The 24,826-nt window shown below is 41.1% G+C and overlaps 1 long non-coding RNA gene across 1 annotated transcript; it reads right to left on the bottom strand.

Moving 5' to 3' along the window:
• Nucleotides 1-5,390: 5,390 nt before the first annotated feature.
• On the bottom strand, nt 5,391-18,884 carry LOC138751850 (uncharacterized). The gene is made up of 2 exons (XR_011350233.1): nt 18,799-18,884; nt 5,391-5,611 (listed from the first exon to the last, which is right to left on the bottom strand). It is a non-coding gene; the product is annotated as an uncharacterized lncRNA (long non-coding RNA).
• Between the last annotated feature and the right edge of the window lie 5,942 nt (nt 18,885-24,826).

The raw sequence follows: 24,826 nt of genomic DNA, 5'->3' as shown, positions 1-24,826 counted from the left end.
GCAAGTAGGCTTTTTCCACAGGTTCGGTGAGATACAAATCAGAGGACATGGGTTAAGGCTGAAAGGAGAGAATTTTAGGTGGAATGTTAGGAGGAATTATTTCTTCACACAGAGAGTGGTGGGAGTATGGAATGAGTTGCCAGCTGAAGTGGTGAATACAGCCTCAGTTTTAAAATTTAAGAAAAATTTGGACAGGTGCATGGATGGGAGGGGTATGTAAGAATATGGAATGGTTGCAGGTCAGTGGATCTAGGCAGAATAATAGTTTGGCACAGACTAGAAGGGTTGAATGGCCTGTTTTCTATGCTGTGATGTTCTATGGTTCTACAATTAACTTTCTCTGGTTGAGGATTTCATTCATCTTAACTACGTGGAAAGACCACAATTTAAGTCCCTGCCATCATTACATACTTAAGGAACTGGAAACAGTGTGGAAGACTCAGACTCTGTGCAGAGAAATTGTGGAAAAGAATAATTGATATTATACTGATATGTGAATTTTGTGTGCAAATGGAATGTCCAGTCTTTGACTGTGAATGACAACAAATTGCAAATTTTATAAATAAAGCACCTTATGAAAGAAAATAAAGCAGGGGTGACCTTGCTACTGGGCCTCTTCAGAGTTCAGGTTGGAGAATTGATCTCTGAGCAAGAAGGCAGATATGCTGAGAGCTGGGTGTGACAACAGCACGATACACCTTCAGCATGATCTTGAGGGTCATTGTTCTTTGTTCCCATACCTCACTACTCGGTCTTTCAAGAGGAGAGATGGCTTTTGCTAACCTGTCATTGTCATCATTGTTGACTGATCTTGACAGAGTTTATATGAACCTGTCCCCTACATTCACAAGGCTGTTTTGTTCTGTGTCTGTGCTGCTTGGTGTAGGTTGGTGCATAACTACAGTTTTCTTTGAGCTAATAATGAGGCCAAACCGACTACAGCCTTTGCAAATTTGCCCAAGTTGTCCTGCATTGAATCCACAGCCATTAGCAAAAGAGAATGCTCCTCAAAGTGTTTTCTCATACAGAACAACTCGGATTATACAAAATGGTCAGGACCAGGCCTATTTCCATCAAACTATATTTTCAGAGAACTGGTCATTTTTTTTTAAAAACAACCCAGCAAATCACTTGTAACACTGTTTAAACAGCATGGGAAGGTTTTTTAAAGCATGAAATAATGTTTAATTCTCACCATAGAAACAACTTGAAGAAAATAAGATAAATCCAACAACAAAAGCTCAAAATTCTACTCGGAGGATTTTCCCAAAATTCCAAAAATATTTCAGCCTGTGACGTCAGTTTGGCTCCAAAAAGTTTTTGGATAACTGAGGATTTCTGATTGTTTTGGATATTGTCATTTATTCTTGGTGCCTGCCACATTGACCACCGCCAGTGGGCTGATATCGCCTCAAACCGTGCATCTTGGCGCCTCACAGTTTGGCGGGCAGCAACCTCCTTTGAAGAAGACCGCAGAGCCCACCTCACTGACAAAAGGCAAAGGAGGAAAAACCCAACACCCAACCCCAACCAACCAATTTTCCCCTGCAACCGTGTCTGCCTGTCCCGCATCGGACTTGTCAGCCACAAACGAGCCTGCAGCTGACGTGGACTTTTACCCCCTCCATAAATCTTCGTCCGCGAAGCCAAGCCAAAGATTTGGAGGCGAAATGACATTTTTCAGATAAATGAGGATTTCTGATTTTTCTGAAATCCTCAATTATCTGAAAAAAAAAATTTCTGAGCCAAACTGACGTCACTTGCGGGTTCAAGATATTCTGGATAACTGAGGATTTCAGATAATCTGATTTTGGATCATTGGTGTTGTACTGTACCTTGGTCTGAGCTAAGACTGATTCCATCATCTTTATCAGCGTGGATGACAGAGAAGAACGTCAATACAGTACTCAATAGTGTGGGACAAGAACACTAATTTACAATTTGATGACCAAAAATGGATCTGGGCATCCTCTGTCAATCATTTTTATGGAGTTGTCAGTCCATATTTTCCGTAGGGCTTCATAATAACGTGTTGAAAGCTGAAGTGAGATCGATACAGGACATGAACAGACTGCAGTTTTATTCTTGGCCCTTCTCTTGAAGTTTCCTTGCTACAAAGACCATGTCCATCACCCTCCTCACAGAAATCACTTCAGCTTTCTGGAAGTAGGTCTCCCCTAGCGGAAATGATCAATCTATTTAATGGGATGCTAGGATTTTACCAGAGATCAAGAGCAAAGAGATATCTCTGTGATTATCACAACCTTAACAGTCCCCTTATATACTTGTATATGAGTATAACACTTGTATAGATGTGCAAATGAGATGTCTTTGAAGTCCTGGGTGCTTTTTTGAAGATGTTTGCTGATACAGCATCTGAGCCTGGAACCTTTCCACCAGGTTTGGGAGTTCAACACAAATTAGGTACATTGGAAGTTGTGGCACGTGATCTGTTGCTTCACTATTGCAGATGGTCCATTATCTGTTTCTTTTGTATATTGTGCCAATCAATCTGCACTCAGGAGAAGCAAACCACCAAATCATATGCAGATTTTAGAAGAGCATAGAAGTTTTCATGATCCTTTCAATGACCATAGCTGCGTAGTTCTTCTATTTTATTCGTGCATTGCATATCCAGATTCTTGCAGCACTTTCTCTAGTCACTTTGGTGAATGCGGGAAAGGACATCCATTGTAGAGATGGATGAGGGAATTCCTCTGGTATGCTCATGAAGGTTGAATTTTCTGTCAAGTAGATGCTTGGTTTCCTCATCAATTTTACTGAATGAATCTGATTGTTTTGTGCCTTTGGTCCAAGCTCTTCATAGGTAGTTCTGCATATGGCTTGTCTGAATAAAGCCCAATCCAGGTCATCTGGACTGAGGTTCAGATTAGCTAACTGTTCATCAAGTTCTGTTACAAACTCTTAATTCACTGTAACATCCTTGAGTTTGTTTCCATTGAGTCGATTATCAGGACTAAGGGAAACATATGTGCCTTCATTAAAGACAATTAAAAATATTTAAACCAACTCAACTCAAGAAAGCTCTTTGTCCCATTCATTTGAATCCAAGTTTTGTACTTGAGCCAGGTTTAGCCCAGTGCACTCTGAGTGGGAGGATCAGTATGTGGTTGCTAATCTCCTAACTAGTGCTCTGTTGTATCTTTCCTGTTGCCAAATGTGTGCTCAGCCGTGCAAAAATAAAGGGGTCAGAAGCAAGTTCTGGAATAGCAATGCTGGCATCAAATCAAAGCAGCACACTAATTGACATCATAGCCTACCTACCCTGCACTGGCTGTGCAAACACTAACACCCACAACAACATTGCATCTGATCCAGTGCCAAACTCTGAACGCACATTAAACGCGCATTACTGACAATGTTTATCACCTGTAATGGCCATGCTTTCAACTGAACCACATTCTGTGGACTCAAAGTACTGCTCCCTTAGTTCTGTAGGTGTCAGCATACCTCTATGATACTCCACTGTTGCTAAGGTAGTAGGAATTGACAGCAACTCAGTGGAACATGATCTGCCTATTAACAGTAATAAATTTTTCATCTGCTTTCGAAATCATCCAGGGTGAAAGTTGCAAAGAGCCTCCAGGGACAATCAAGTTGTTACTTGATTCACGTGGATACAAAAAGTCTCAGAAAAATGCATGAAGCATGCAGAAAGTCAAATACAAACATAATTAAAAAGATAAAATATATCAATAATGAATGCTTGTTCTATTTTAGCCATTAATGAGGGTGAACAGCAGTGTTATAAATTATGATGGAGGTTCTGTATTTCCCCCTTAAATTAACGTGGAAAAAATTCACCAACCAGCTTAATTTTTCAAAGTGTTATTCCATTCCAGGCACCGCTGCACCAAATATTACAGAGTTTGCTGGTATAATTTCATAATATATATTTATTTATTAGCTGCCACTACTACAGGAGAATTTATGGGTAAGTCAAAGACAACATCTGCACAGCAGTAACATCAACTTCTCCAGTTTCTGTTAGACTTTCCCCATTCTCCCTCTCTTCCCTGTCCCTCTTTCTCCTTTTCTCAAGCTCTCCACCCCCTTTCCTGTCCATTCACAGAGCCATCACCCCTCCCCTTGTTTTCTGTTGTGCTGTCCCTCCCTTATGCACCTATTACCTCCTGCCTGTAGGTCTGTGCCCCTCCTGCCTCTTCCCCTCCCCCCCACCCCTCCATGTTATTTGGGCACATGGCTATATCTTGCTTATACCTTGATGAAGGAATCAAGCCCGATACATTGATAATACAAGTAGTCCTCAACTTATAACCGTATTCGGCTCTAACTGACTGGTCATATCTCAAAATGGACGTAAGTGGGAAATACAACTTGGCAGCCACTAAGGCTAGCTTCGCCCTGGCCGCCCACCCATCTGGGGTCCCTGCCACAGATCCTCACTCTGGCCACCCACACATCCAAACTCTCGATGCCCCGGCAGCCAATGCATCTGAACTCTGGACATCCCAAGCACGACTTGCCACCTGGTCCTAGCCATCCCTGTTCCTGAAGCCTTCAGAGGAGCAGGGACTGTACCTGTACTTACGAGATCAAAAGTTTAACCCCTGTAAAAGTCGACCCCCTCCTTTTTTTGGCCTGAAAAAGTGGTCCAAAAATGGATATTTTTTTCATTTTACAATTTTTTTTGGGTCCAATGTATGGGTGGTCATAAGTCACATAGGTTGTAAGTCAGGGAATATATTTATCTGTGCTCTATAAAGTTTCTCCAGCATTGTCATCACTTTACCCAATGTAACTATTTTATATCTTGCTAAAGTGTAGAGCCAAAAGGAAATAGATTCATAAATTACAGAGCAAAGACACAAGACACTGCAGATGCTGGAATATGCAGTCAAAAACAATTTGTTGGAGGAACAGAGGCTGCTCAACCCAGTGAGTTACTCCAATAGATATTTTTGTATTTACAGGGTGAGTCTGATTGTCCAGTCATTTGGAGAGGTCATAAGAAATTTTAAAAATGTGACCAGAAGTTCATAATTATAACAAGAAATTTGAAAGAAGTTCATATAAATACATTGCATTTTTTGCAGCAGTTGTCTGACCCATGACTATAAATTATACAATTAACCAAATTTTATTTAATTGGTTCTTACCAGAATAAACAAAGTTTACAAATACCTTCTTGTTGTCGGAGCTCAATATGCATCATGTATTGAATACTTTAATGGAAAAGTTCATAGCATTAAACTTTAAACACAGATTTGAGTTAGGCCTGCAAATAATATCTGACATATTCCAAATGAAGTTTTTTTAATTATAGAATTTTTTCAATCACTTTTGCTTCTGCATGACCTGAATTTTCTTTTACAAAAATTGTGAATATAAATTAACCCCCTTCAGAATTGTTTCCAGAAAAATTGATTTATTGTCTGTATTAATTGCCCATGAACTGGGTTCAAATCTGTCGCTATGAGTAAGGAGTTTGAACCTCTTCCCTGTGTCCATGTGAGTTTCCTTTAGGTGCTCTGGTTTCCTTCCAAAGATGTATGCTGTGAAAAGTGGTCACATGGAATATTTGGCAGCACATACTCCTGTGCTGGAAGGACCTGTTCCAATGCTGTACCTGCAAATTTAAAATAAATCCTTTCAGTGTAGCATCATGAGAACCCTATTACAACAAAAAAAAATCAATGCAGTCCTGTGCCCACTGCAGGGCTGTTTTGGGTACTAAATCTTGTGAAAGCTTCCAGAATAGCTCTCTATTGTAAAATACCAGACAGCTGAAAGGAGATATTGGAAACAATGAGCTGTACTAAAAAAAACATTGAACTCTGTTCAGCTAATTTATTACCTGTGAAATATAACTTTCAAATGTCATGCCAAATCATACATTCCCCTTACATTGGATTTTTAAAAATCCAACCATCATTAGCTTCAAAAAGATATTTCATTCATGAGAAAGCAAGCTTGGACAATGCTGTTCTGATGTCTTAACTTGGCATTTCCTTCTTTGGCCAGACTTGTGTGCATTTTTAATATTTCTTCTTGCAACGTGTTCAGCTCACTCTGTGTAGCTTTAGTTTTCTCTTGATCTTTGGCTTGTGTCAAAAGCAATTAAAGTGAAAATTGAAGTGACTTGCCCGAGCGAGGTGAAAGTCCATTGTGTTTGTATGGGACAACGATCATACCAAATGTGTGAGGAACTTTGAAGAGATCTTGCAGCTCAAAACAGGTCCTCCCTGAGGCAGAACAAAATATTAGCACACCGGCACAATCTGTGGCCTCATCCTGAGCATGACCTAAAAAAAAATAAAAATGGATAGTTCTTCCATTACTATCAAACCAGCTTTAGTCAGGTGGGCCGAACTGATGTGCCTTCAAGTTTAAGCAGCAGAACTGCAGACAATTGACTGAGCTAAGTGATGCCTTGGGGCTATCTACAATGGCCAATTAAACCACCAATCTGCACATCTTTGGGATGCGAGAGGAATTCAGATAACAGATTTATTGTCAAAGTACATACTTGACATCACACAAAACCCTGAGATTCTTTTTCCTGCAGGTGAGGCCAATCAGAACATGGAATACATGCATGCACTACACCGAGAGCAGTGAATGTCAGGATGGAACTCAGATCAATGAAGTTTGGAATCTGCTTCCAGGAGCATATCTATGCAAAATAGCGCCTGTGGCAGGGGTGGCCAATACGTCAAAATATACAGTGACATTTATCCATTTAAGGATAAGCTGATCCATTTTCTAACTCATCCCCACTGCCCGGCTCTTTCCATATAATCTAGTGATTCTCAACCTTCTTCTTTCCACTCGCATACTATTTTGAGTCTTCTCTATGCCATAGGGTGCTCTGTGATTTGTAAGGGATTGCTTAAGGTGGTATGTGGGTGGAAAGAAAAAAGTCTGAAAACCACTGTTGTAATCGTCCCTCACTGACACGTGATGTGCACGGTTTCAGAACCCCAAAGGAAATGGGCCAATGACAATTCTTCTCAAGCAAAATGTTTCAGTTACAATTGGGTCAAGAGCAGTGGTTCTCAACCTTTCCATCCCACTCACATCCCACCTTAAACAATCCCTTACTCATCACAGATGGCATAGGGATTACTTAAAGTGGTGTGTGAATGGAAAGAAAAAGGTTGGGAACCACTGATATAATCTTTGATGCCATGGCTAATCACAAGCCTATCAATCTCTATCTTAAATGCACCTAATTTCTTAGCGTCCACAACCACCTATATCAATAAATTCCAGAGATTTATCAAACTCTGGCTGAAGAAATTCCAAGACATTTCTGCTTTAAGCAGATGATCTTCAATCCTGAAGTTGTGCTATTTTGACCTTGAATCTCCCACTGTGGGAAACAACCTTTCTACCTCTACTGTGTCCATGCATTCCAACATTTGAAATGTTTCAATGAGATCCTTCTTCATTCTCCTAAATTCCAAATACAGGTTGAGAGCTGACAAACACTCCTCGTATGATAACCCTTTCATGTCCGGAATCATCCAAGTGAACTTCTTTTGAACTCTTTCCAACTTCAGCACATCATTTCTTAAATGAGGAGTCGAAAACTATTCACAATACTCCAAGTGACGTCTCACCAGTGCCTTGTAAAGCCTCAACATCACATTCCTGCTGTAACAGATTTGTGTTAATTTTTAAAGTTAAAATCTTTAGGTATAATATATAGATTTCTTAGTAAAGTAAGTTAAGTTGGTGGGCTGGATACAGGATTACATACATTTACAGAGAGATGCACACAGTTGCACTCAGAGAGAGAGCATAAGTAATTTTCGGAATCAACACCATGAAAAATAAAGCCATAAAGCTAAAGTAGTTGCTTTATTAAAATTTGAAATATTCAAGTTCTCAAGAAGAACTACTGAAGGAGGCCATCTGTTTAAACAAAAAACAGGTTTTTGCTTGAGGTCATGAAACTTTCCAGAGACATTAACTACTTAAACAGAGATAAAGTCAGAAGTTTGTGGATGTGAAGTGACAAGTGTGTTCTGGACAGAAATGAAACTGAAACAGTACTGATGTGTGTCACATGATGTCAGGAAACATAAATGAAGAGGGAGAGACGTTATGAATCCAGAAGGAGATATTGACCCTCTTGTGAAAGACACAGGCGTAAAACAGTAATCTCCGGAAAGAGAGGGAGATGCTGTTCTGTATTGTATCATCCTTATCATAGGAGATACAAGACATAAGTGGCTTTTAAATAAGTAAGACCACTTCAAACTGCTCTTTTTAAGAAAAGAGAGGCAGCCTCATTTGTGCCAAGAAGATGGTCATTCCTGTTTGAAAAATAAGTCATTGGGAAGATCATAGTTCTGCCACCCTAACAAAATAGAGGGAAACTAGTGAAAAAACTCATAAGAAGAAATAGCTCATCAAGAGATCTGAAGATACAATGTTTAAAAGTGCTTCATAATTACTTCTGAACTGGGATTCAACAAGATGTTTGAAACTGGACTCAAGCTTAAACTATAATAGTTTGTACTTTAGCACACACACATATTTACATGTGTGCATAGTGGGATTTAAGATAAAGTTAAGTATAGAGATAAGTAAGTAATGTTATGTTATTAATAGTTTAATAAAAACTATTATTATGAATTTACCATTGTCTGGTGAATATTCCATTGCTGTTCCTGCGTTAGTACTAATAAAATTTGTTAGTTCATAAGACTGCTGTTTTATTCTAATCATGGCTGTTATCTTCTGTGTCGAGGGTTATGGAGGCAAAATCTTCGCTAGGATTCTCCTTAATAGAGTAATACCTAGTGTCACCGAAAATGTCCTCCCAGAATCACAGTGTGGCTTTCGCGCAAACAGAGGAACTACTGACATGGTCTTTGCCCTCAGACAGCTCCAAGAAAAGTGCAGAGAACAAAGGACTCTACATCACCTTTGTTGACCTCACCAAAGCCTTTGACACCGTGAGCAGGAAAGGGCCTTGGCAAATACTAGAGCGCCTCAGATGCCCCCCCAAGTTCCTCAACATGGTTATCCAACTTCACGAAAACCAACAAGGTCGGGTCAGATACAGCAATAAGCTCTCCGAACCCTTCTTCATTGACAACGGCGTGAAGCAAGGCTGCGTCCTCGCACCAACCTTCTTTACTATCTTCTTCAGCATGATGCTGAAACAAGCCAATAAAGACCTCAACAATGAAGACGCTGTTTACATCCGGTACCGCATGGATGGCAGTCTCTTCAATCTGAGGCGCCTGCAAGCTCACACTAAGACACAAGAGCAACTTGTCCGTGAACTACTCTTTGCAGATGATGCCACTTTAGTTGCCCATTCAGACCCAGCTCTCCAGCGCATGACGTCCTGTTTTGTGGAAACTGCCAAAATGTTTGGCCTGGAAGTCAGCCTGAAGAAAACTGAGGTCCTCCATCAGCCAGCTCACCACCATGACTACCAGCCCCCCCAAATCTCCATCGGGCACACAGAACTCAAAACGGTTAACCAGTTTACCTACCTCGGCTGCACCATTTCATCTGATGCAAGGATCGACAAAGAGATAGACAACAGACTCGCCAAGGCAAAAAGCGCTTTTGGAAGACTACACAAAAGAGTCTGGAAAAACAACCACCTGAAGAAACACACAAAGATCAGCGTGTACAGAGCCGTTGTCATACCCACGCTCCTGTTCGGCTCCGAATCTTGGGTCCTCTACCGGCATCACCTACAGCTCCTAGAACGCTTCCATCAGCGCTGTCTCCGCTCCATCCTCAACATTCATTGGAATGACTTCATCACCAACATCGAAGTACTCGAGCTGGCAGAGTCCGCAAGGATCGAATCCATGCTGCTGAAGACCCAACTGCGCTGGGTGGTTCACGTCTCCAGAATGGAGGACCATCGCCTTCCCAAGATCGTTTCTATGGCGAGCTCTCCACTGGCCACCAAGACAGAGGAGCACCAAAGAAGAGGTACAAGGTCTGCTTAAAGAAATCTCTTGGTGCATGCCACATTGACCACCACCAATGGGCTGATATCGCCTCAAACCGTGCATCTTGGCATGTTACAGTTCGGCGGGCAGCAACTTCCTTTGAAGAAGACTGCAGAGTCCACCTCACTGACAAAAGACAAAGGAGGAAAAACCCAACATCCAACCCCAACCAACGAATTTTCCCTTGCAACCGCTGCAACCGTGTCTGCCTGTCCCACATCGGTCTTGTCAGCCACAAAGGAGCCTGCAGCTGACTTGGACATACCCCTCCATAAATCTTCATCCGTGAAGCCAAGCCAAAGAGGGTTATGGTCAGACAAACTGATTGAACCACAACAATCTGTATTTCATTTTCTGTTTGTACAAACCCAATGATTTTTTTTCTCTTTCTTTATTTATGCAGGGTAATATAGATGTCATTAATAGTGTTAGCACTTCTTGCACATCCCCAATGCCCACTGAACTAAGGAAGTAATTAAGAATACAACACATGTTTTGAGTCTGGAGTTGCATAGAGTTTAGATTCAATAATGATGAGACATACGAAACTGCCTTTGTCGGAATCTAGAGCAAAACACAAACTGCTGGAGGAACTCAGTTGTTCAAGAGAGGAAATGGAGAGTTGATGTTTCTGGTGAAAGGCTCAGCCCATCTCAGCACATTACAGGCCTCAGGGCTCAATACTGAAGTTACAACTTTAAGAGAAGCAGCCTTTTCAAGTCAGTGTCTGTTTCATACCTGACCTGCTGAATGCCTATGGCATTTTACTCCAGATTTCCAGCATTTGCAATGTTTTGCTTTAATTTGCAGGGTTTTTTTTGGTTTCTCCCTCTGCTTTCTTCTGATTACAGGGCTAACGTATGGACTATGAGAGATTACGCCAGGCTTTCTCACAGCCAACACCACCACTAAAAAAGTCATTAAAACTCTCCTAGTTTCAAATCAAGACAGTTATTCCTTTTTGCCAAACCAAGGCCTCCTGTAAGTTGGAGGAGCAACAACTAATATTCTGTCAGGACACTCTCCAACCTGGTATTCTAACATCGACTTCTCTGACTTCTGCTAGACCAGCTCTCCACCCCATTCTGACTCCATTCACAGAGCCATTACCCCCCCTGCCCCTGTTTTCTGTTGTTCCATCCCTCCCTTATCCACCCATGACCTCCTAGCTATGAGATGTGCTTTTCTCCCATCCTTCTCCCCAACCAATTTATTTAAGGGCCTGCCTACAATTTGCTCATACCTTAATGGAGGGTTCAAGCCTGAAACACTGTACTTTATATAGCAAAGATAAAAATATATAACCAATGTTTCACCTGCTGTGTCTCTCAAACATTGTGTTTTTATACCTTCATACCATATTTGAATTCTAATTTTTCTCAGTTGTGATGTAACATTAATATGATTCTCTCTCCCATAGGTGCATCTAGTGTATGACAGCCAGGGCATGAGCCCTGGGCAACACTTGAAAGGGGGTTCCCAACCACCTCGATCTTAGCCCTGGCTGTCTGTTGCCCCCCCCCCCCCAATCTATCTTTTTGGTGCACAATGTACATCAAACATCTTGGTAGCCTTGTCGAATTTGTTCTGGTCTTCTGCCACAGCAAAAATACATATGTTGAAATCCTCTAGAGTTTTAGATCCCGCCATGGTAAGTAGCAGTACAATCTTCCACATATTTGGATCACTTGAAAGTACAGTATAAATCTTTGTTTAAACAGTCTCCACTTGTGGTCGACATTTCCAGTTCATTTTACAGCATCAAGAGTTTTTAAACTCTCCATATTTTCCCTGCTGATATCGACAATTACTCACTATGAATACTGTGGTGTTTCTTTAACTCCTGTTCACAGTTCTGGTGTTTCTTCTACACTTGGCTGTTTCTTCCACTCCTGGTACCATGTGATGTTTCTTTTATTACAATAAAGAAACTTGGGTTCTCTTTTAAACAACCAGATTTATTAACTAAGCAAAAAGGACTAAGAACAGAACACATACAGACAGGTCCTCATGTGGAGACATCCATCTTGAATCTGCCTAAGATGCCACATCATTGCAACACTCCCCAGAAAATGAATAAATAAGAAAAAAGATCATAGTGACAGGTTTTGTAAATACAGAGTCTTATTTAGTTGAATGTATAGCTCTTACAGTATTCATGAATAGGATAGATCACCTGTAATAACCAGCCCTGTCAACTTAGAGACTGACTCCCATTATTTGGATGAAGAATTGGTTCTTAGTGTGGGTGCTAAAGGAATGAACTGCATGCTTGCTATAAACTTGACTGCTTTTGTATTGATAAATCTACAAAATGTAGCATCACGCTGAGCACTGGCACATCTCAGGGCTGTGGGGTCAGCCCACTCCTGTTCACACTACTGACCCACCACTGCATCGCCAGTATCTGAGCCAACAATGTCATCAAGTTTGCAGATGGCACATCAGTAATTGGCCTCATCAGCAACAGCGATGAGTTGCGCAACAGAGAAGAGGTGGAAAATGTCATGATATAGAGCGAGAGTAACAACCTAAGTCTTAATGTGGACAAGATGAAGCAGATGATCATGGACTTCAGGAGGTCTAAAATGACCACCCTCCGCTATACATCAACAACTCTGCAGTGAAGAGAGTGAAGAGAACCAAGTTCCTTAGAGTACACTTAACTAGATTGCCATCTACCAGCCCAGACTTCCTCTCATGTTTAATTTAAATTTACATTTTAATTAGGCATACAGTGGGCCCTTCCGAACCACGAGCACATGCCACCCATATACATCCAATGGACATACAACCGCCATACGTTTTGAGGTGTGGGAGGAAACCCATGAAGATGGGGAGAATGTACAAACTCCTCACACACAGTGCTAGACTCGAATGCAGGTCGCTAGGACTGCAATAGCGTTGTGCTAACTGCTAAGCTAACCATGTCGCCCTGGATATCTGCATGTAATATCAGAAATAGCAATTTCTTGGGGATATAAGAGTTTCAGGGAAAATACCATTTGTGAGAGGTAATGTTTGGAACAGAGTTAGTGGAAAGTGAAGATTACTGGAAATGCGCAACAAGTTTTTTTTTTAACTTCATTTATTCGTTCAAAAAACAAATAATATATGACATATGCAGCAATTAAACAGTAAAGAACCCCCCCCCCTTCAGCCAACTCTCCTAAGGAGAGCCATAAAAAAAGAAAAAAAAAAGAATATTAAAGAAAAAGTTAAATATACATATTAAAATCTAATCAATATAAATTGAAATGTAAATATTCTGAGTATAACGGCCACTTATTAATAAAAAAATTATAATTATCATGCGAAACATACGTAATTTTTTCCATTATTAAACAATATTTCATCTCATTATTTGCGCAGCAAGTTTGATAGCATCTATGGAAAGAGGGTTAACTTTCCAGTTCAGAGAGGAGACCTTTGAACCTGAATCATTAAGCTAGTTTCTCTTTCTGCCAGAAATTCTTCTTTTTATTTTAGATCTCCAGCATTTGGAGGGTTTTTGACTTCAAACAGTGTAAGTGGAACTTGTTAAAAATAGCAAAGTAATGTTCAAATTATCAATGACATGAGTTGTGAACTTATTTTTATTTTCCTAAAAAGGATTGGGCATTTTTTTACAAAGATCTGGTTGTCTGAACATTGCAGCAATCAAATTATTTAATCCCCACTAAGGTAATGAAAGAAAGGATTGTTAATTGTCCACTGTTGAATCTGTTTATTCTTGGCCACTGATGTACACAATAAAAAGAGAATAAAATGGATATTTGTGATTGATAGGATATCAAGATCATTTGAGTGATATTATCACTTCATATGTCACCTAGTTAATAGGTGAATGAGGGTAAGAAGAGAGCTAAAAGAAAGAACAAAGCACTCTGAAAAAGATAGGTGTGATGTACAGCAGTTGCAGGCACTCCAGAACTTAGGGGAATGTTGGAGATACTTGTCAGATCAAGAAGCATCTATGGTGAGAAAAAAAGTTGAGTAAATTTATAAATTTGATTTTAAATGTATGCCTACAGGACAATAACAGCCCCATTCTGACCATAACCCCGTGTCATTGAATTACACCTACAACCCCAGTGTGTTTTGATTGGTGGGAGGACACTGAAGTACCCAGGCGAAACCAGTACAGGCAAGGGGAGAACATACAAACACCTTACTGACAGTGCTGGATTCGAACCCTGGTTGCTGGCACTGTAACAGCATTCCATTAACTGCTGCGCTAACAGTATGCTAACCATACCACGTAATGGTAGATGTCCTCACATTAGAACTGGCCATTTCTGTTGCAAACTGTGATTGTTGAACTCATGCGCTGCACAGAAAGTGAGGTACTGTTCTTCAAGCTTACATCACAGAAAACAGTACACTAACTCAGGAGAAGTGCCAGCGAGTCACTTCTTCAGCTGGAAGGACTGTTTTGATATCTGGATGGTGGGAAATGAAGAGGTAAAAAGGCATATGCTGCATCTCCTGTGTTTTTATGGGATGTGCAGTGATTGGAGGTCGAAGAGGATACCAGGGAGTCACAGTCCCTTCAGAATGCTGAAAGAATGTGGGAAGATCTGTTAATGGAGTGTCATTGAAGATGGTACGAAATACAGAGAATGATCCATTGAAAATGAAGACCAGTGAAAAGGAAGAAAAAAATCTCTAGTTTGGTTGAGAGGAGAATGGGTGAGTGCAGTGTATGAAAAACAAAGGAGGCACAATGATCGAGTCGATTATGGGAGAGGGGAAACTCCAGAAAGGAAAAAGCAAGATCACTCATAGGTACATCTATGGAAAGTCTCATCAACAGAACAGATTTTACAGAAACAGAAACTAGGGGAACAGAATACAGTTCTTCCTGGAGCAGAACAAGAAAGCCTGCAGACACTTTCATAGCTGGAAGCCACGAGGCCCAAGATGGCGGCAGAGGCAAGTGGAAAAGAAGGCAGTGTGGAAGCGTCTGGGGAGAACTTGCTTGTAGAGCCGGGGAGAGGAGCAGTGAGAGGGATTCCCACAGAATTCCCTTTGGAGAATTTGTAACTGGGGTTCCTCTCCTCTCATCCAACCTCTTCCTGGAGGTTGAATGAGAGGAGGCAGCTGTAAATCTGTAGAGTTATAATGAATAGGAGTTGTTAACCTAAGCTCAAAGGTGCAGTAGAGAAGTCAAGAGGGGCAAAGGTTGATGGAAATATGGAATGGAGGAGTAGCTTGGGAAACTGGCTGAAAAGGCAATTTGTTTATGTTAATTGGTGCTTAACACATTCGGGAGCATCAACAACCAACTGAAGTCAAATTCATAGGATTCAATAAATTGCCAATGAAGTTTAGTTGTTATATAGCTGTAGCAATAATAATCTGTAATGGAGCTGAGAGCAACCCTGAGGGCAATGATGAGGAATATGTACAAAGTAGCAGAGCCAGCTCAGGATAATGTTGACAGTAGTTGTAACAAATCTCATCTCCTCTTTCATTTTCTTCGGTCTCCCAACTGGAAATGCTTCAGAGCAAGAACAATATTTTTCACACTGATCTATTCGTTACATAAATACATTCATAACCAGGAGCCATACACTCTGTTTTGAAGAGATCAGACGCGATTCAATTCACCAGAACACATTTGTTCCTAGAAATCCACTTCTGCTAACGCTGAGCGATATTTTATATTTCAGGCAATATTTGTAAGCTGCGTTTTCGAGGCTTAATTTAACCGATCAAACTGTACTTCAAAAGACAAACCAAGGACAGTTTGCTTGTGATTTGTGGATCAGGCTTCAGGTGATGTGTCACTGTGAGAAACAGTCAAACCACTCAAGCAGAAGATGTCTACTTCTATCCATCATGCTGGGTGGAGCCCGCCAAGGCTGGTCGCTCGCTGTCACGTTAGCTTTGAAATAAGGGCCTTGCTCATGTTGATTTTGCTTTAAGTTCTGCCACCCAGAGCATCCAGTAAAATAAAACATACCTCGCCTCGTCTCAAAAGTGAAGAATTTTTAATTTGTATCTAATGTTCACTCAGCATCGTATTCTTCATAACAATAAGAAGCAAAAATATTCTTGCAATTGATCCCCAGTGGTTTTTTTAAAAATTCTGAGCAAATTATTTTTGCCTATTTTTTTTCCCCAATGTCAGTTGACTAAGAATAGAATGACTTCCCCTGCACGTGTGTGCATTGCATAACGGCCAGATTGCCTCCAATCATGGTCAGGCTGTGAGGTCACAGCTTTGTGATTGGTTACCATAATTTGATCCAGGCCCTTTTGATAAGAATCTGAGCTGAGAGGTCTCTTTGACTGAGATACTGAACATTCTCTGAATGAGATATTCAATGATCAGGGAAGGTTAGCCCAGAATTGAAAGCATATTATAGAGGATAGATTCAAAGGGGCCCTGGCAGAGATACATGTGTTATTATTAGCTATGGATGAGGTTTCAGAAGACTGGAGGGGAGCTAATGTGGCATCTTTTTTTTTAAGAAGGGTTGCAAGGATAGACCAGAGAACTGCAGGCTGGTGAGCCTAACATCAGTGGTGGGAGAGTTACTGACAAGGATTCTGAGAGACAGGACCCACCTCCATTTGTGAAGGCAAGAACTGATTAGAGATCATCAGCATGGATTTGCGCATGGGAAATCATGTCACATAAATTCAAGTGAAATTTTTGAAGAGGTGGCCAAGAGGTTTAACAAAGGCAGGGTAGTAGACAGCGGACACTTTGTATATTTTACTATCACAGAGATTTAAAGGGACATCACATGGATCATTTAAACACCATGGGAACTATCAGCAGCGGACCCACAGTCCATGTAAAGAAGACCTGACCATGTGGATGCAGGGGAGGGGGTTGCAGGTTAAGCTGAGACACCAGGCCCTGAGGCTTCCACTCCCTACCATCCTCCTGGCCAACGTACTATCCTTGGAGAACAAACAATGAACTTGAAGCCAGACTTTAACATCAGAGAGACATCAGGGAGTGTTGTGTGATGTGCTTTACAGAAACAAGGCTAAACATGGGTATTAATTACAGACATGGCGCTACAGCCCAAGGGCTACACCCTCCATCATGCTGTCAGAACACCAGCATCGGAAAAACCAGGGGAGCTTTTGTTGATGTCATCATCAATTCAACGTGGTGCCCAGGTCATGTCCCAGTCCTACTCCACTGACCTGGAACATCTGGCGATCAAGTGCCACCCACTCTACCTGACATCATCCTGGTTGCTGTGTACATTCCGCCTCAGATTAATGTCAAGCTGGCACTGTGATAAACAGCCATGAACCATCCCAATCATTGTGTAGGGGACATCAATCAGGCCAATCTGAAGAAGTCTCCGACAATTATTATCAACACATCACTTGCGAGACCAGGGGACCCAACATACTCGACCACTGCTACACCACCATGAAGAATGCCTACTAAGCCATACCATGACTGCTTTTTGGTTAAACTGATCACCTGGTGTACAAGCAGAGACTGAGGACCACAGCACCAGTTGTGAAGATGGTGAAAATATGGTCAAGGGAGACAGAGAAGCGCTTGTATGGCTGACTTGAATTGGTGGAGTGGAACATATTCAAGAACTTATTATTAAACATACACTAACTTCATCAAGACCTGAATGGATAAGTGTGTGCCCATGGCATAATACTGGTTGTTCCCCAACCAGAAGCCCTGGATGAATCAGAGGATTTGCAACTTGCTGAGGGTGAAAACAAAGGCATTTAATTAAGGCCAGGGATCAAGATCTCTACAAGAAGACCAGGCACCACCTGCGGGAAGCCATCTCTGAGGCAGAAAGGCAATTTCGGAGGAAGCTAGAGACAGAGACAGATACACACCAGCTATTGCAGGGAGTGCAGAACAATACAGCCTACAAAGCGAGGACGAACACCATGGATGGCTGTGATGCTTCATTACCCGATGAGCTGAAAACCTTCTATGCCCGCTTTGAGAAGAAGATAGGTGGGGTTTTTCTCCCTGAAGTATGGACAGTTGGTTGGTGACCTTATAGAGATATATAAAATTATGAAAGACGTGGATAAGTTTAATGGTCATGATCTTTTTTTTCTAAAACTAGAGGGCATAAATTTAAAGTGAGAGTGGAAAGAGTTAACGGTAGCTGAAAGATTTTATTTTACACACAGAAGCTAACAGGTGTGGAGAACAAGGTGCCAGAGGAAGTGGTAAAGGCAGAATTATACTATTTAAACGACATTTAGACAGGTTCACGGACAGTTAGGAATGCTTTTGAGTTATCCTGGTGCATGGATGTTGGGGTTATGTCAACCTCCTGCCTCACTGCTTAGAGCAAATATCGATCAAACTCAGACTTTTCTATCTTCCCTTAGAATTATCAGTGATTCTCACCAGAGTTCATATCCCTCCCAATGCCAATTACTAATAGGCATTTGAGGAGCTGAATGAAATGGTCCGATAATAAGCAATGGCAGTAGTATGGCGGGTCATGTGATCCACTCTGGCAGGAACCTAGTCAGAAGCCACCACATCTCTCAATCAAGGTCGAGCACACACCTCGCCATTGGCCTTGCCATTGACCCCTTTGAAGGAATACACACCTCATTACTGGCTCCTTCAATCACTTGCCCTATGCTGGCCCCTACTAGCTGGCTGGGGGTATAAAGCTGGCTCTCTTTATCCCTGAAGACAAATCCAAGATTCATTCCAGGTCATGAGCTAGAAACAACATTGGAAAATAAAGGTAACAAGCTGGGGTGGGGGGGGGGGGGGGGTGGTTATTGTGGTAGACACATGAATCAGTAACTGTATCTTCTTTCTTTCCAACTAATTGAGGTGGTGTACCTGCACTAGATCATGGGATGCTGAGTAATATTGTTGCACCATTCTGCTACATTATCTAGATCATGGTATGTTGCAATCGCTGGTTCTGTTGTTACATCTGATGTAAATGTCATAATCAACTTGTTGTTTCTTGGCCAATCCCAATGCACTATAAATCACGGTGGGTTACTTTAACCAGACCTGTCTCAATAAAACTCTGCCCAATTTAACACCAGCACATAACCTGCTGTACCAGAGGTCTCAACACACTTGATCACTACTACACTAAGATAAGGAAGGCTGACCATTCTTTCCCGAGACCACATTTTGACAAGTCGGATCAGCTGGTAGTGCTCCTTCTGCCTGCATACAGACAGAGCCTCTAAAGAGAGGTCCCAGAGATCAGGGCAGCCAGAGGTAGTCATAGGAAGGTGAAGAACAGCTACTGGAATGCCTCAAGTCAGTGATCTGGGTGTTGTTCAAGAATTCAGCTGAGGATCTGAATGATTACACCAGTGCTGTTATGGATTTTATCAAAACAGCTATGAATGAGTGTGTCCCCACCAAATCGTTCAGGCTTATCGCTAACCTGAAGCGCTGGATGAACAATGAAATCTGGAACCTGCTGTGAGCCAGATCACAGCCATTCAAGATGACAATGGAATCAATGAAGAGTACTCGACAGCTGTGGCAGGGCCTAAATGACCTAAGCTGCTACAAAACCAAACCCAGTGCAATAGGAGACGAATATCTTCTATGCCCAATTTGACCACCAGACCAAGAAAGAACCATTATGAATCCCCACCTCCCCTGATGATCCCCACGTCATCTGAAGATGATGTATGGACTGCCTTCAGGAGAGTGAATCAAAGGAAAACATCTGGTCTGGATGGAGTACCTGGCTGACTACTGAAAACCTGTGCTGACCAACTTGCCAATGTGTTCATGAATACCTTCAATATCTCATTCTGGCAGGACATGGTACTCGCCTATTTTAAGCAGTCCTCAATTGTACCAGTGCCCAAGAAGAGTGTGAAAACTTGCCTAAATGACTACTGATCAGTGGCACTCTCATCCATATTGATTAAATGTTTTGAGAGGCTGGTGTAGAACCATATCAGGTCTGAGAGCCAATCTGGATCCATTCCAATTTGCCTACCTTAGCAATAGTTCTATGGCAAATGTCAACTCACTGGCTTTATACAAAACCCTGGAACATCTGGACTGCAAAGAGCATACATCAGGATGCTCTTTATTGACTACAGTTCAGAATTCAACACAATCAATCCTTCAAAACCTATTAGCAAACTGCAAGATCTTAGTTTCAATATCCGACTTAATTGGATCATGTATTTATTCACCTCCAGACTTCCATAAGTGTGCATTGGCATAAACATCTCAATCTCCATCAGCACCGGCACATGACAGGCTGCATACTTAGCCCCCTCCTTTACTCGCTTTACACCCATGACTGCGTGACTCAGTACGACATCACCATTTACAAATATGCTTAAGATACCATGGTAGTGAGCTGTATAAAAAGGATCAATGAGTCAGCACTCAGGAAGGAGATTGAAAACTTGGATGGTGTACTGAGAACAACCTCGCACATAATGTCACCAAAATGAAGAAGCTGATTATGGACTTGAGGAAGGAAAAACCAGGGGTGTACAATCCAATTATCAATGGGGGATCAGAGATGGAGAGGGTGAAAAAAATCACTATCTCAGAGGACTTTTCCTGGACCCAACATTCTCATGTCATCGTGAAGAAAGCATGACAGCACCTCTACTTCCTCAGGAGTTTGCAGAAGTACGGTAATGACAACGAAAACCTTGGAAAACTTATACAGGTGTGTGCTGATCAACTGCATCACGATCCGTTATGGGGACACCATCACCCCCGAGAGTAAAGGCCTGTAAAAGGTAGTGATGCAGGCCAGAACATCACAGGTAAAACTCTCCCCACCACTGAGAAAATCTATATGGAACACTGCTTCAGAGCAGCAGCAATCATCAAGGATCTACACCATCCCCAGGATATACTCTGTTCTCGTTGCTGCTATCAGGTCTAGGTGCCACAAGACTCTCACCACCAGATTCAGGACAGCTGCCACCACTCCACTATCAAACTCAATGAGAGACTCACTTAAGGATTCCCTTTTAACATTATTTATCACTGAATTTTTAAAAAATATTTGTCATAATTTTGTTTACATTTACGTTTCTCTCTTTTGCAATATGTATCTTTTTCTTGCGTATAGTTTGCACGACTAATAAGTAGAAATTCTGCCTGGCCTGTAGGAAGAAGAATGTCAGCATTGCATGTGATGTCACGTATGTACTCTGACAATAAATTTGAACTTTGAATGGTTATGGGCCAAACTGCCAAATGGGGCTTTGTTGGGTTGACAATATGATTAGAATAAACATTGAGCCAAAATGCCTGGTTTTGTGCTGTAAAATGTTATGACTTTAAAATGGTCAGCATGAACACAGTCAGCCAAAGGACCTGCTTAAACACTGTGCCTAAATGACTATGCCCTCAATCGATTGACACGGTATATAAGTTTTATGAAAAGCAGCTAATAACTGAAACTTCAATAACACCCAAGAAGCAAAACACCATCCAGGAAAAAGCAGCCCAATGATTCTATGAGATCATTTGTGAATTAAAATAAATATTTTGGAACCTTGTCCATTACATGATGTTGAATCCAAAGCTCGATCTCCTTTGGCATTTGGAAATAAAATTTGCCAGATTATATTAACAAGAAATAGGGAATTAATCCCAGTTTTCTGTCTCATCAAAAACTATTATATAATTGTTATTACATTATTGCTTGTGAGAGCTTACGATGAATGCAATTCTTTATTGGCTTTGAATGCCTTGTGATGGTTTGCGGATATGAAAGCTTCTTTCTAATTGCAAGTCTCTTTTCCTATTTATTTTCTCCTGCGCTATATCATCACTAGCATTAGTCATGGCACACATGTTGCTCACCTAGTTCCCAATATAGCAATTCAAGTTATTTATGAAGTTATACATGAAACCAGCTTTCCTACCGACAGGACCACCTGTTTGGCCACATGTATATGGGCTGCTTTTAAAAGGGCAGTAACAGGTCCTTTGCTACAAACGATTTACAGATTTAGAGAAGGATAAAAAGGATAAATGGTGGTTGGAATCAGGAATGCATTGCCTTAGAAGGTGATGAAGGCAGGTCCTCTCGCAACATTCAAGTCTATCCAGATGAGCATTTGAACTACCAAGGCATGGAAGGATACAGTTCAAGTGCTGAAAAATGAGAGGAGCATAAATGGATACTTGATGAACATATAACCATATAACAATTACAGTACGGAAAATGGCCATATCGCCCCTTCTAGTCTGCACCGATTTAAGTGAAACTCCACTAGTTCCACTTCCCTGCCCATAACCCTCCAACCCCCTCACATCCATGATGGGACAAAGGCCATGAATCTTTTACGTGTGATCAACCCTGATTCAATTGTGTTAAAATTGGACATTTTAAACTGTTGCTTTCATGGTAGCTTGGAAAGTGGGTCTCTGAGGAAGCAGCAAGGTGAGTCTGAATAAAAGTTTGATTATTCTGACAGGGCCCACGATGTGGAGGGGAGAAGGAATATGACATCCACCAAGGAAGCCATTCCTGAATAAATCTATTCAGAGAAATGACAGGCATAAAAGTTTTACCTGATGCCCTCTCCACCACATTTTATTGTGGGTGGTACATTAGTATTCTTTGCAGGTTTATCTCAGAGGTGGAACTACTTATTTTGAATTTATAGTTCATTGACAAGCAACGCAATAGGAAATGTTGGAAACACTCAGCAGATTGGGTCGCAACTATGGAAAGAAAAGCAAAGTAATACTTCAGGTATTTCTGTGTTTTTCCCTCTCACCTTCAGGCTGCCTCCAGCATTTTCTGTTTTTTTTTTATTTCAAATTTCCATCTTCTGCAGTTTTTGTTAACTTTCAATGGATATTTGCCATGGAGTGTCCTATTTTATTCATGCATAGGATTCTGTTCTGCTCAAGGCAATAGCTCGAAGGCAAGGTTGCCAATGCTGTTGAATCACTTGTTTTGGGCTGACAGATACAATATATTTTATGGCCTTCTGTGATTTTTGTAAAAATTATTTGTCTATGAATCTATGGCACTATGTCCATTGAATCAGATGGTCTTTAATGCAATAATACTTCAGACAGTTAATTGTTCTTTTCCTAGTTGAAGGAGGCCAGTGGAGCCTGCTCTACCATTCAATAATATCATGGCCAATCTGGGTGTAGACTCAGCTCCATCCACCTGTCTTTTTTTCATAACCCTCAGTTCCCATATCATACAAAGGAATGCATCTTGAAAGCATTCTCCCTTAGAAATGTGTTTCGACACATAGATCAACATAAAAGTCCATCCAGACTGTTAGTACATGTTAGGGCAGTGTAGTGGTTAGCACATTGCCTTTACAGCGCCAGCGATCGGGACCAGGGATCCAACCCATGCAGTCTGCAAGGAGTTTGCACATTCTCCCCGTGTCTGCATGGGTTTTCCCCAAGGCTCTGGTTTCCTCCCACTGTTCAATACATACTGGGAGTGGAGATTCATTGAGTGTAAATTGGGCAAGGACTCAAGGGCCGAAATGGCCTGTTGCTATGCTGTATGTCTAAACTTTGTTAAATATGCATCCTTATGTATTACACCAATGATGTTCCTTTCATATGACCACCAATACTTACAAGGAAAACAAAAGTAAGTGTCATCATTTGCCCTTCCAAGACATACCTTATCCAAAAATCTGCCATTCCATCATCATCTAAACACAAAATATCAACAAGACTGGAGAGTATTTCAGCAGAGATACAGTATTTCACTATCACCTTCCAAAAAAAGTTCGGGATAGACAATCAGTGCTATTCTTGTGAGCAAGCCTACGATTAGTGAAAATAAATAATTTGTTCCAAGTCTGGTAAGGTTCACAGCTTTACTAGATGAGTCAACCTTCCATGAGAATTCTGTATTTTTTGTTTTGTTTTCAATGAATTCATTTCCTGTGTGTGCAATGATGTCACGTTTCTTGCAACAACCACCATCCTCTCTGCAGAAGCGGAGTTCTGATTGGTTCTTTGCATGAGTTAATAAGTTGCATAAGGGCAGCATGGTTAGCGTAGCAGTTAGCGCAACGCCTTTACGGCGCCAGTGATCGAGACTGGGATTCAAATCCCACACTGTCTGTAAGGAGTTTGTACCTTCTCCCCTGTCAGCGTGAGTTTTTCCCTGGGGGGGTCCAGTTTCCTCCCACCATTTGAAATGAAATGGGGGAGTAGGTAAATTGGGTGACACGGACTTGTGGGCCGAAATAGCCTATTACCGTGCTGTATGTCTAAATATAATTTTTTTTAAATTTTAATTAAAAAATTTATGCCTTCCACCTGATAAGAAATTGCAAATCAATTGGCCGGTAAAATATCATACACATTTTCAAAATGTTAAAACTTAGCACAAATAAGGGTGTGAAATACAAGTAATTTATTATTAAGACATTTAACATTAAATTAAGCTTTTTAATTAAGTTGATACATATATAATGTTCATTGGTAATTGTACCTTAGGCTTCAGAACTAATAGATCTAAAAAATCTGTTGTCTCCTATATAGTGGTCAGGAAATCAAGAAAGCAGTCTAATGGCCAGTCCCAACTAATAAGGTAGGAATTTCCAAAATGCTCAGCTATGTATGTGACCATGAAGGCCAGGAGTATTCTCTACCTCCTACTCAAAAAAAAGTGGACAATGTCTGGCCATGATTCTATTGATGGTCCTTTCTTTTGATGAGATTACCAACTAACCACCAGTTAATTCCTCCATTCACTTCCCTGTCACATCCCCTTTTCACATTCATCTGTGACCATTTGCTTTCTGTGCTTCATTTGATCTTTCCTTATGATCTACAAATTATTGTCAGATGTTTGTCACTGTCATAAATCAAGTTTGAAAGCCATAATCAATATGGCTTAAGGGTCATCATT

This window comes from Narcine bancroftii, chromosome 1, assembly GCF_036971445.1.
Source record: "Narcine bancroftii isolate sNarBan1 chromosome 1, sNarBan1.hap1, whole genome shotgun sequence".
NCBI classification, from domain to species: domain Eukaryota; kingdom Metazoa; phylum Chordata; class Chondrichthyes; order Torpediniformes; family Narcinidae; genus Narcine; species Narcine bancroftii.
Note: the sequence above shows the minus strand (reverse complement) of the source record. Positions and strands in the feature narration are given on the sequence as shown.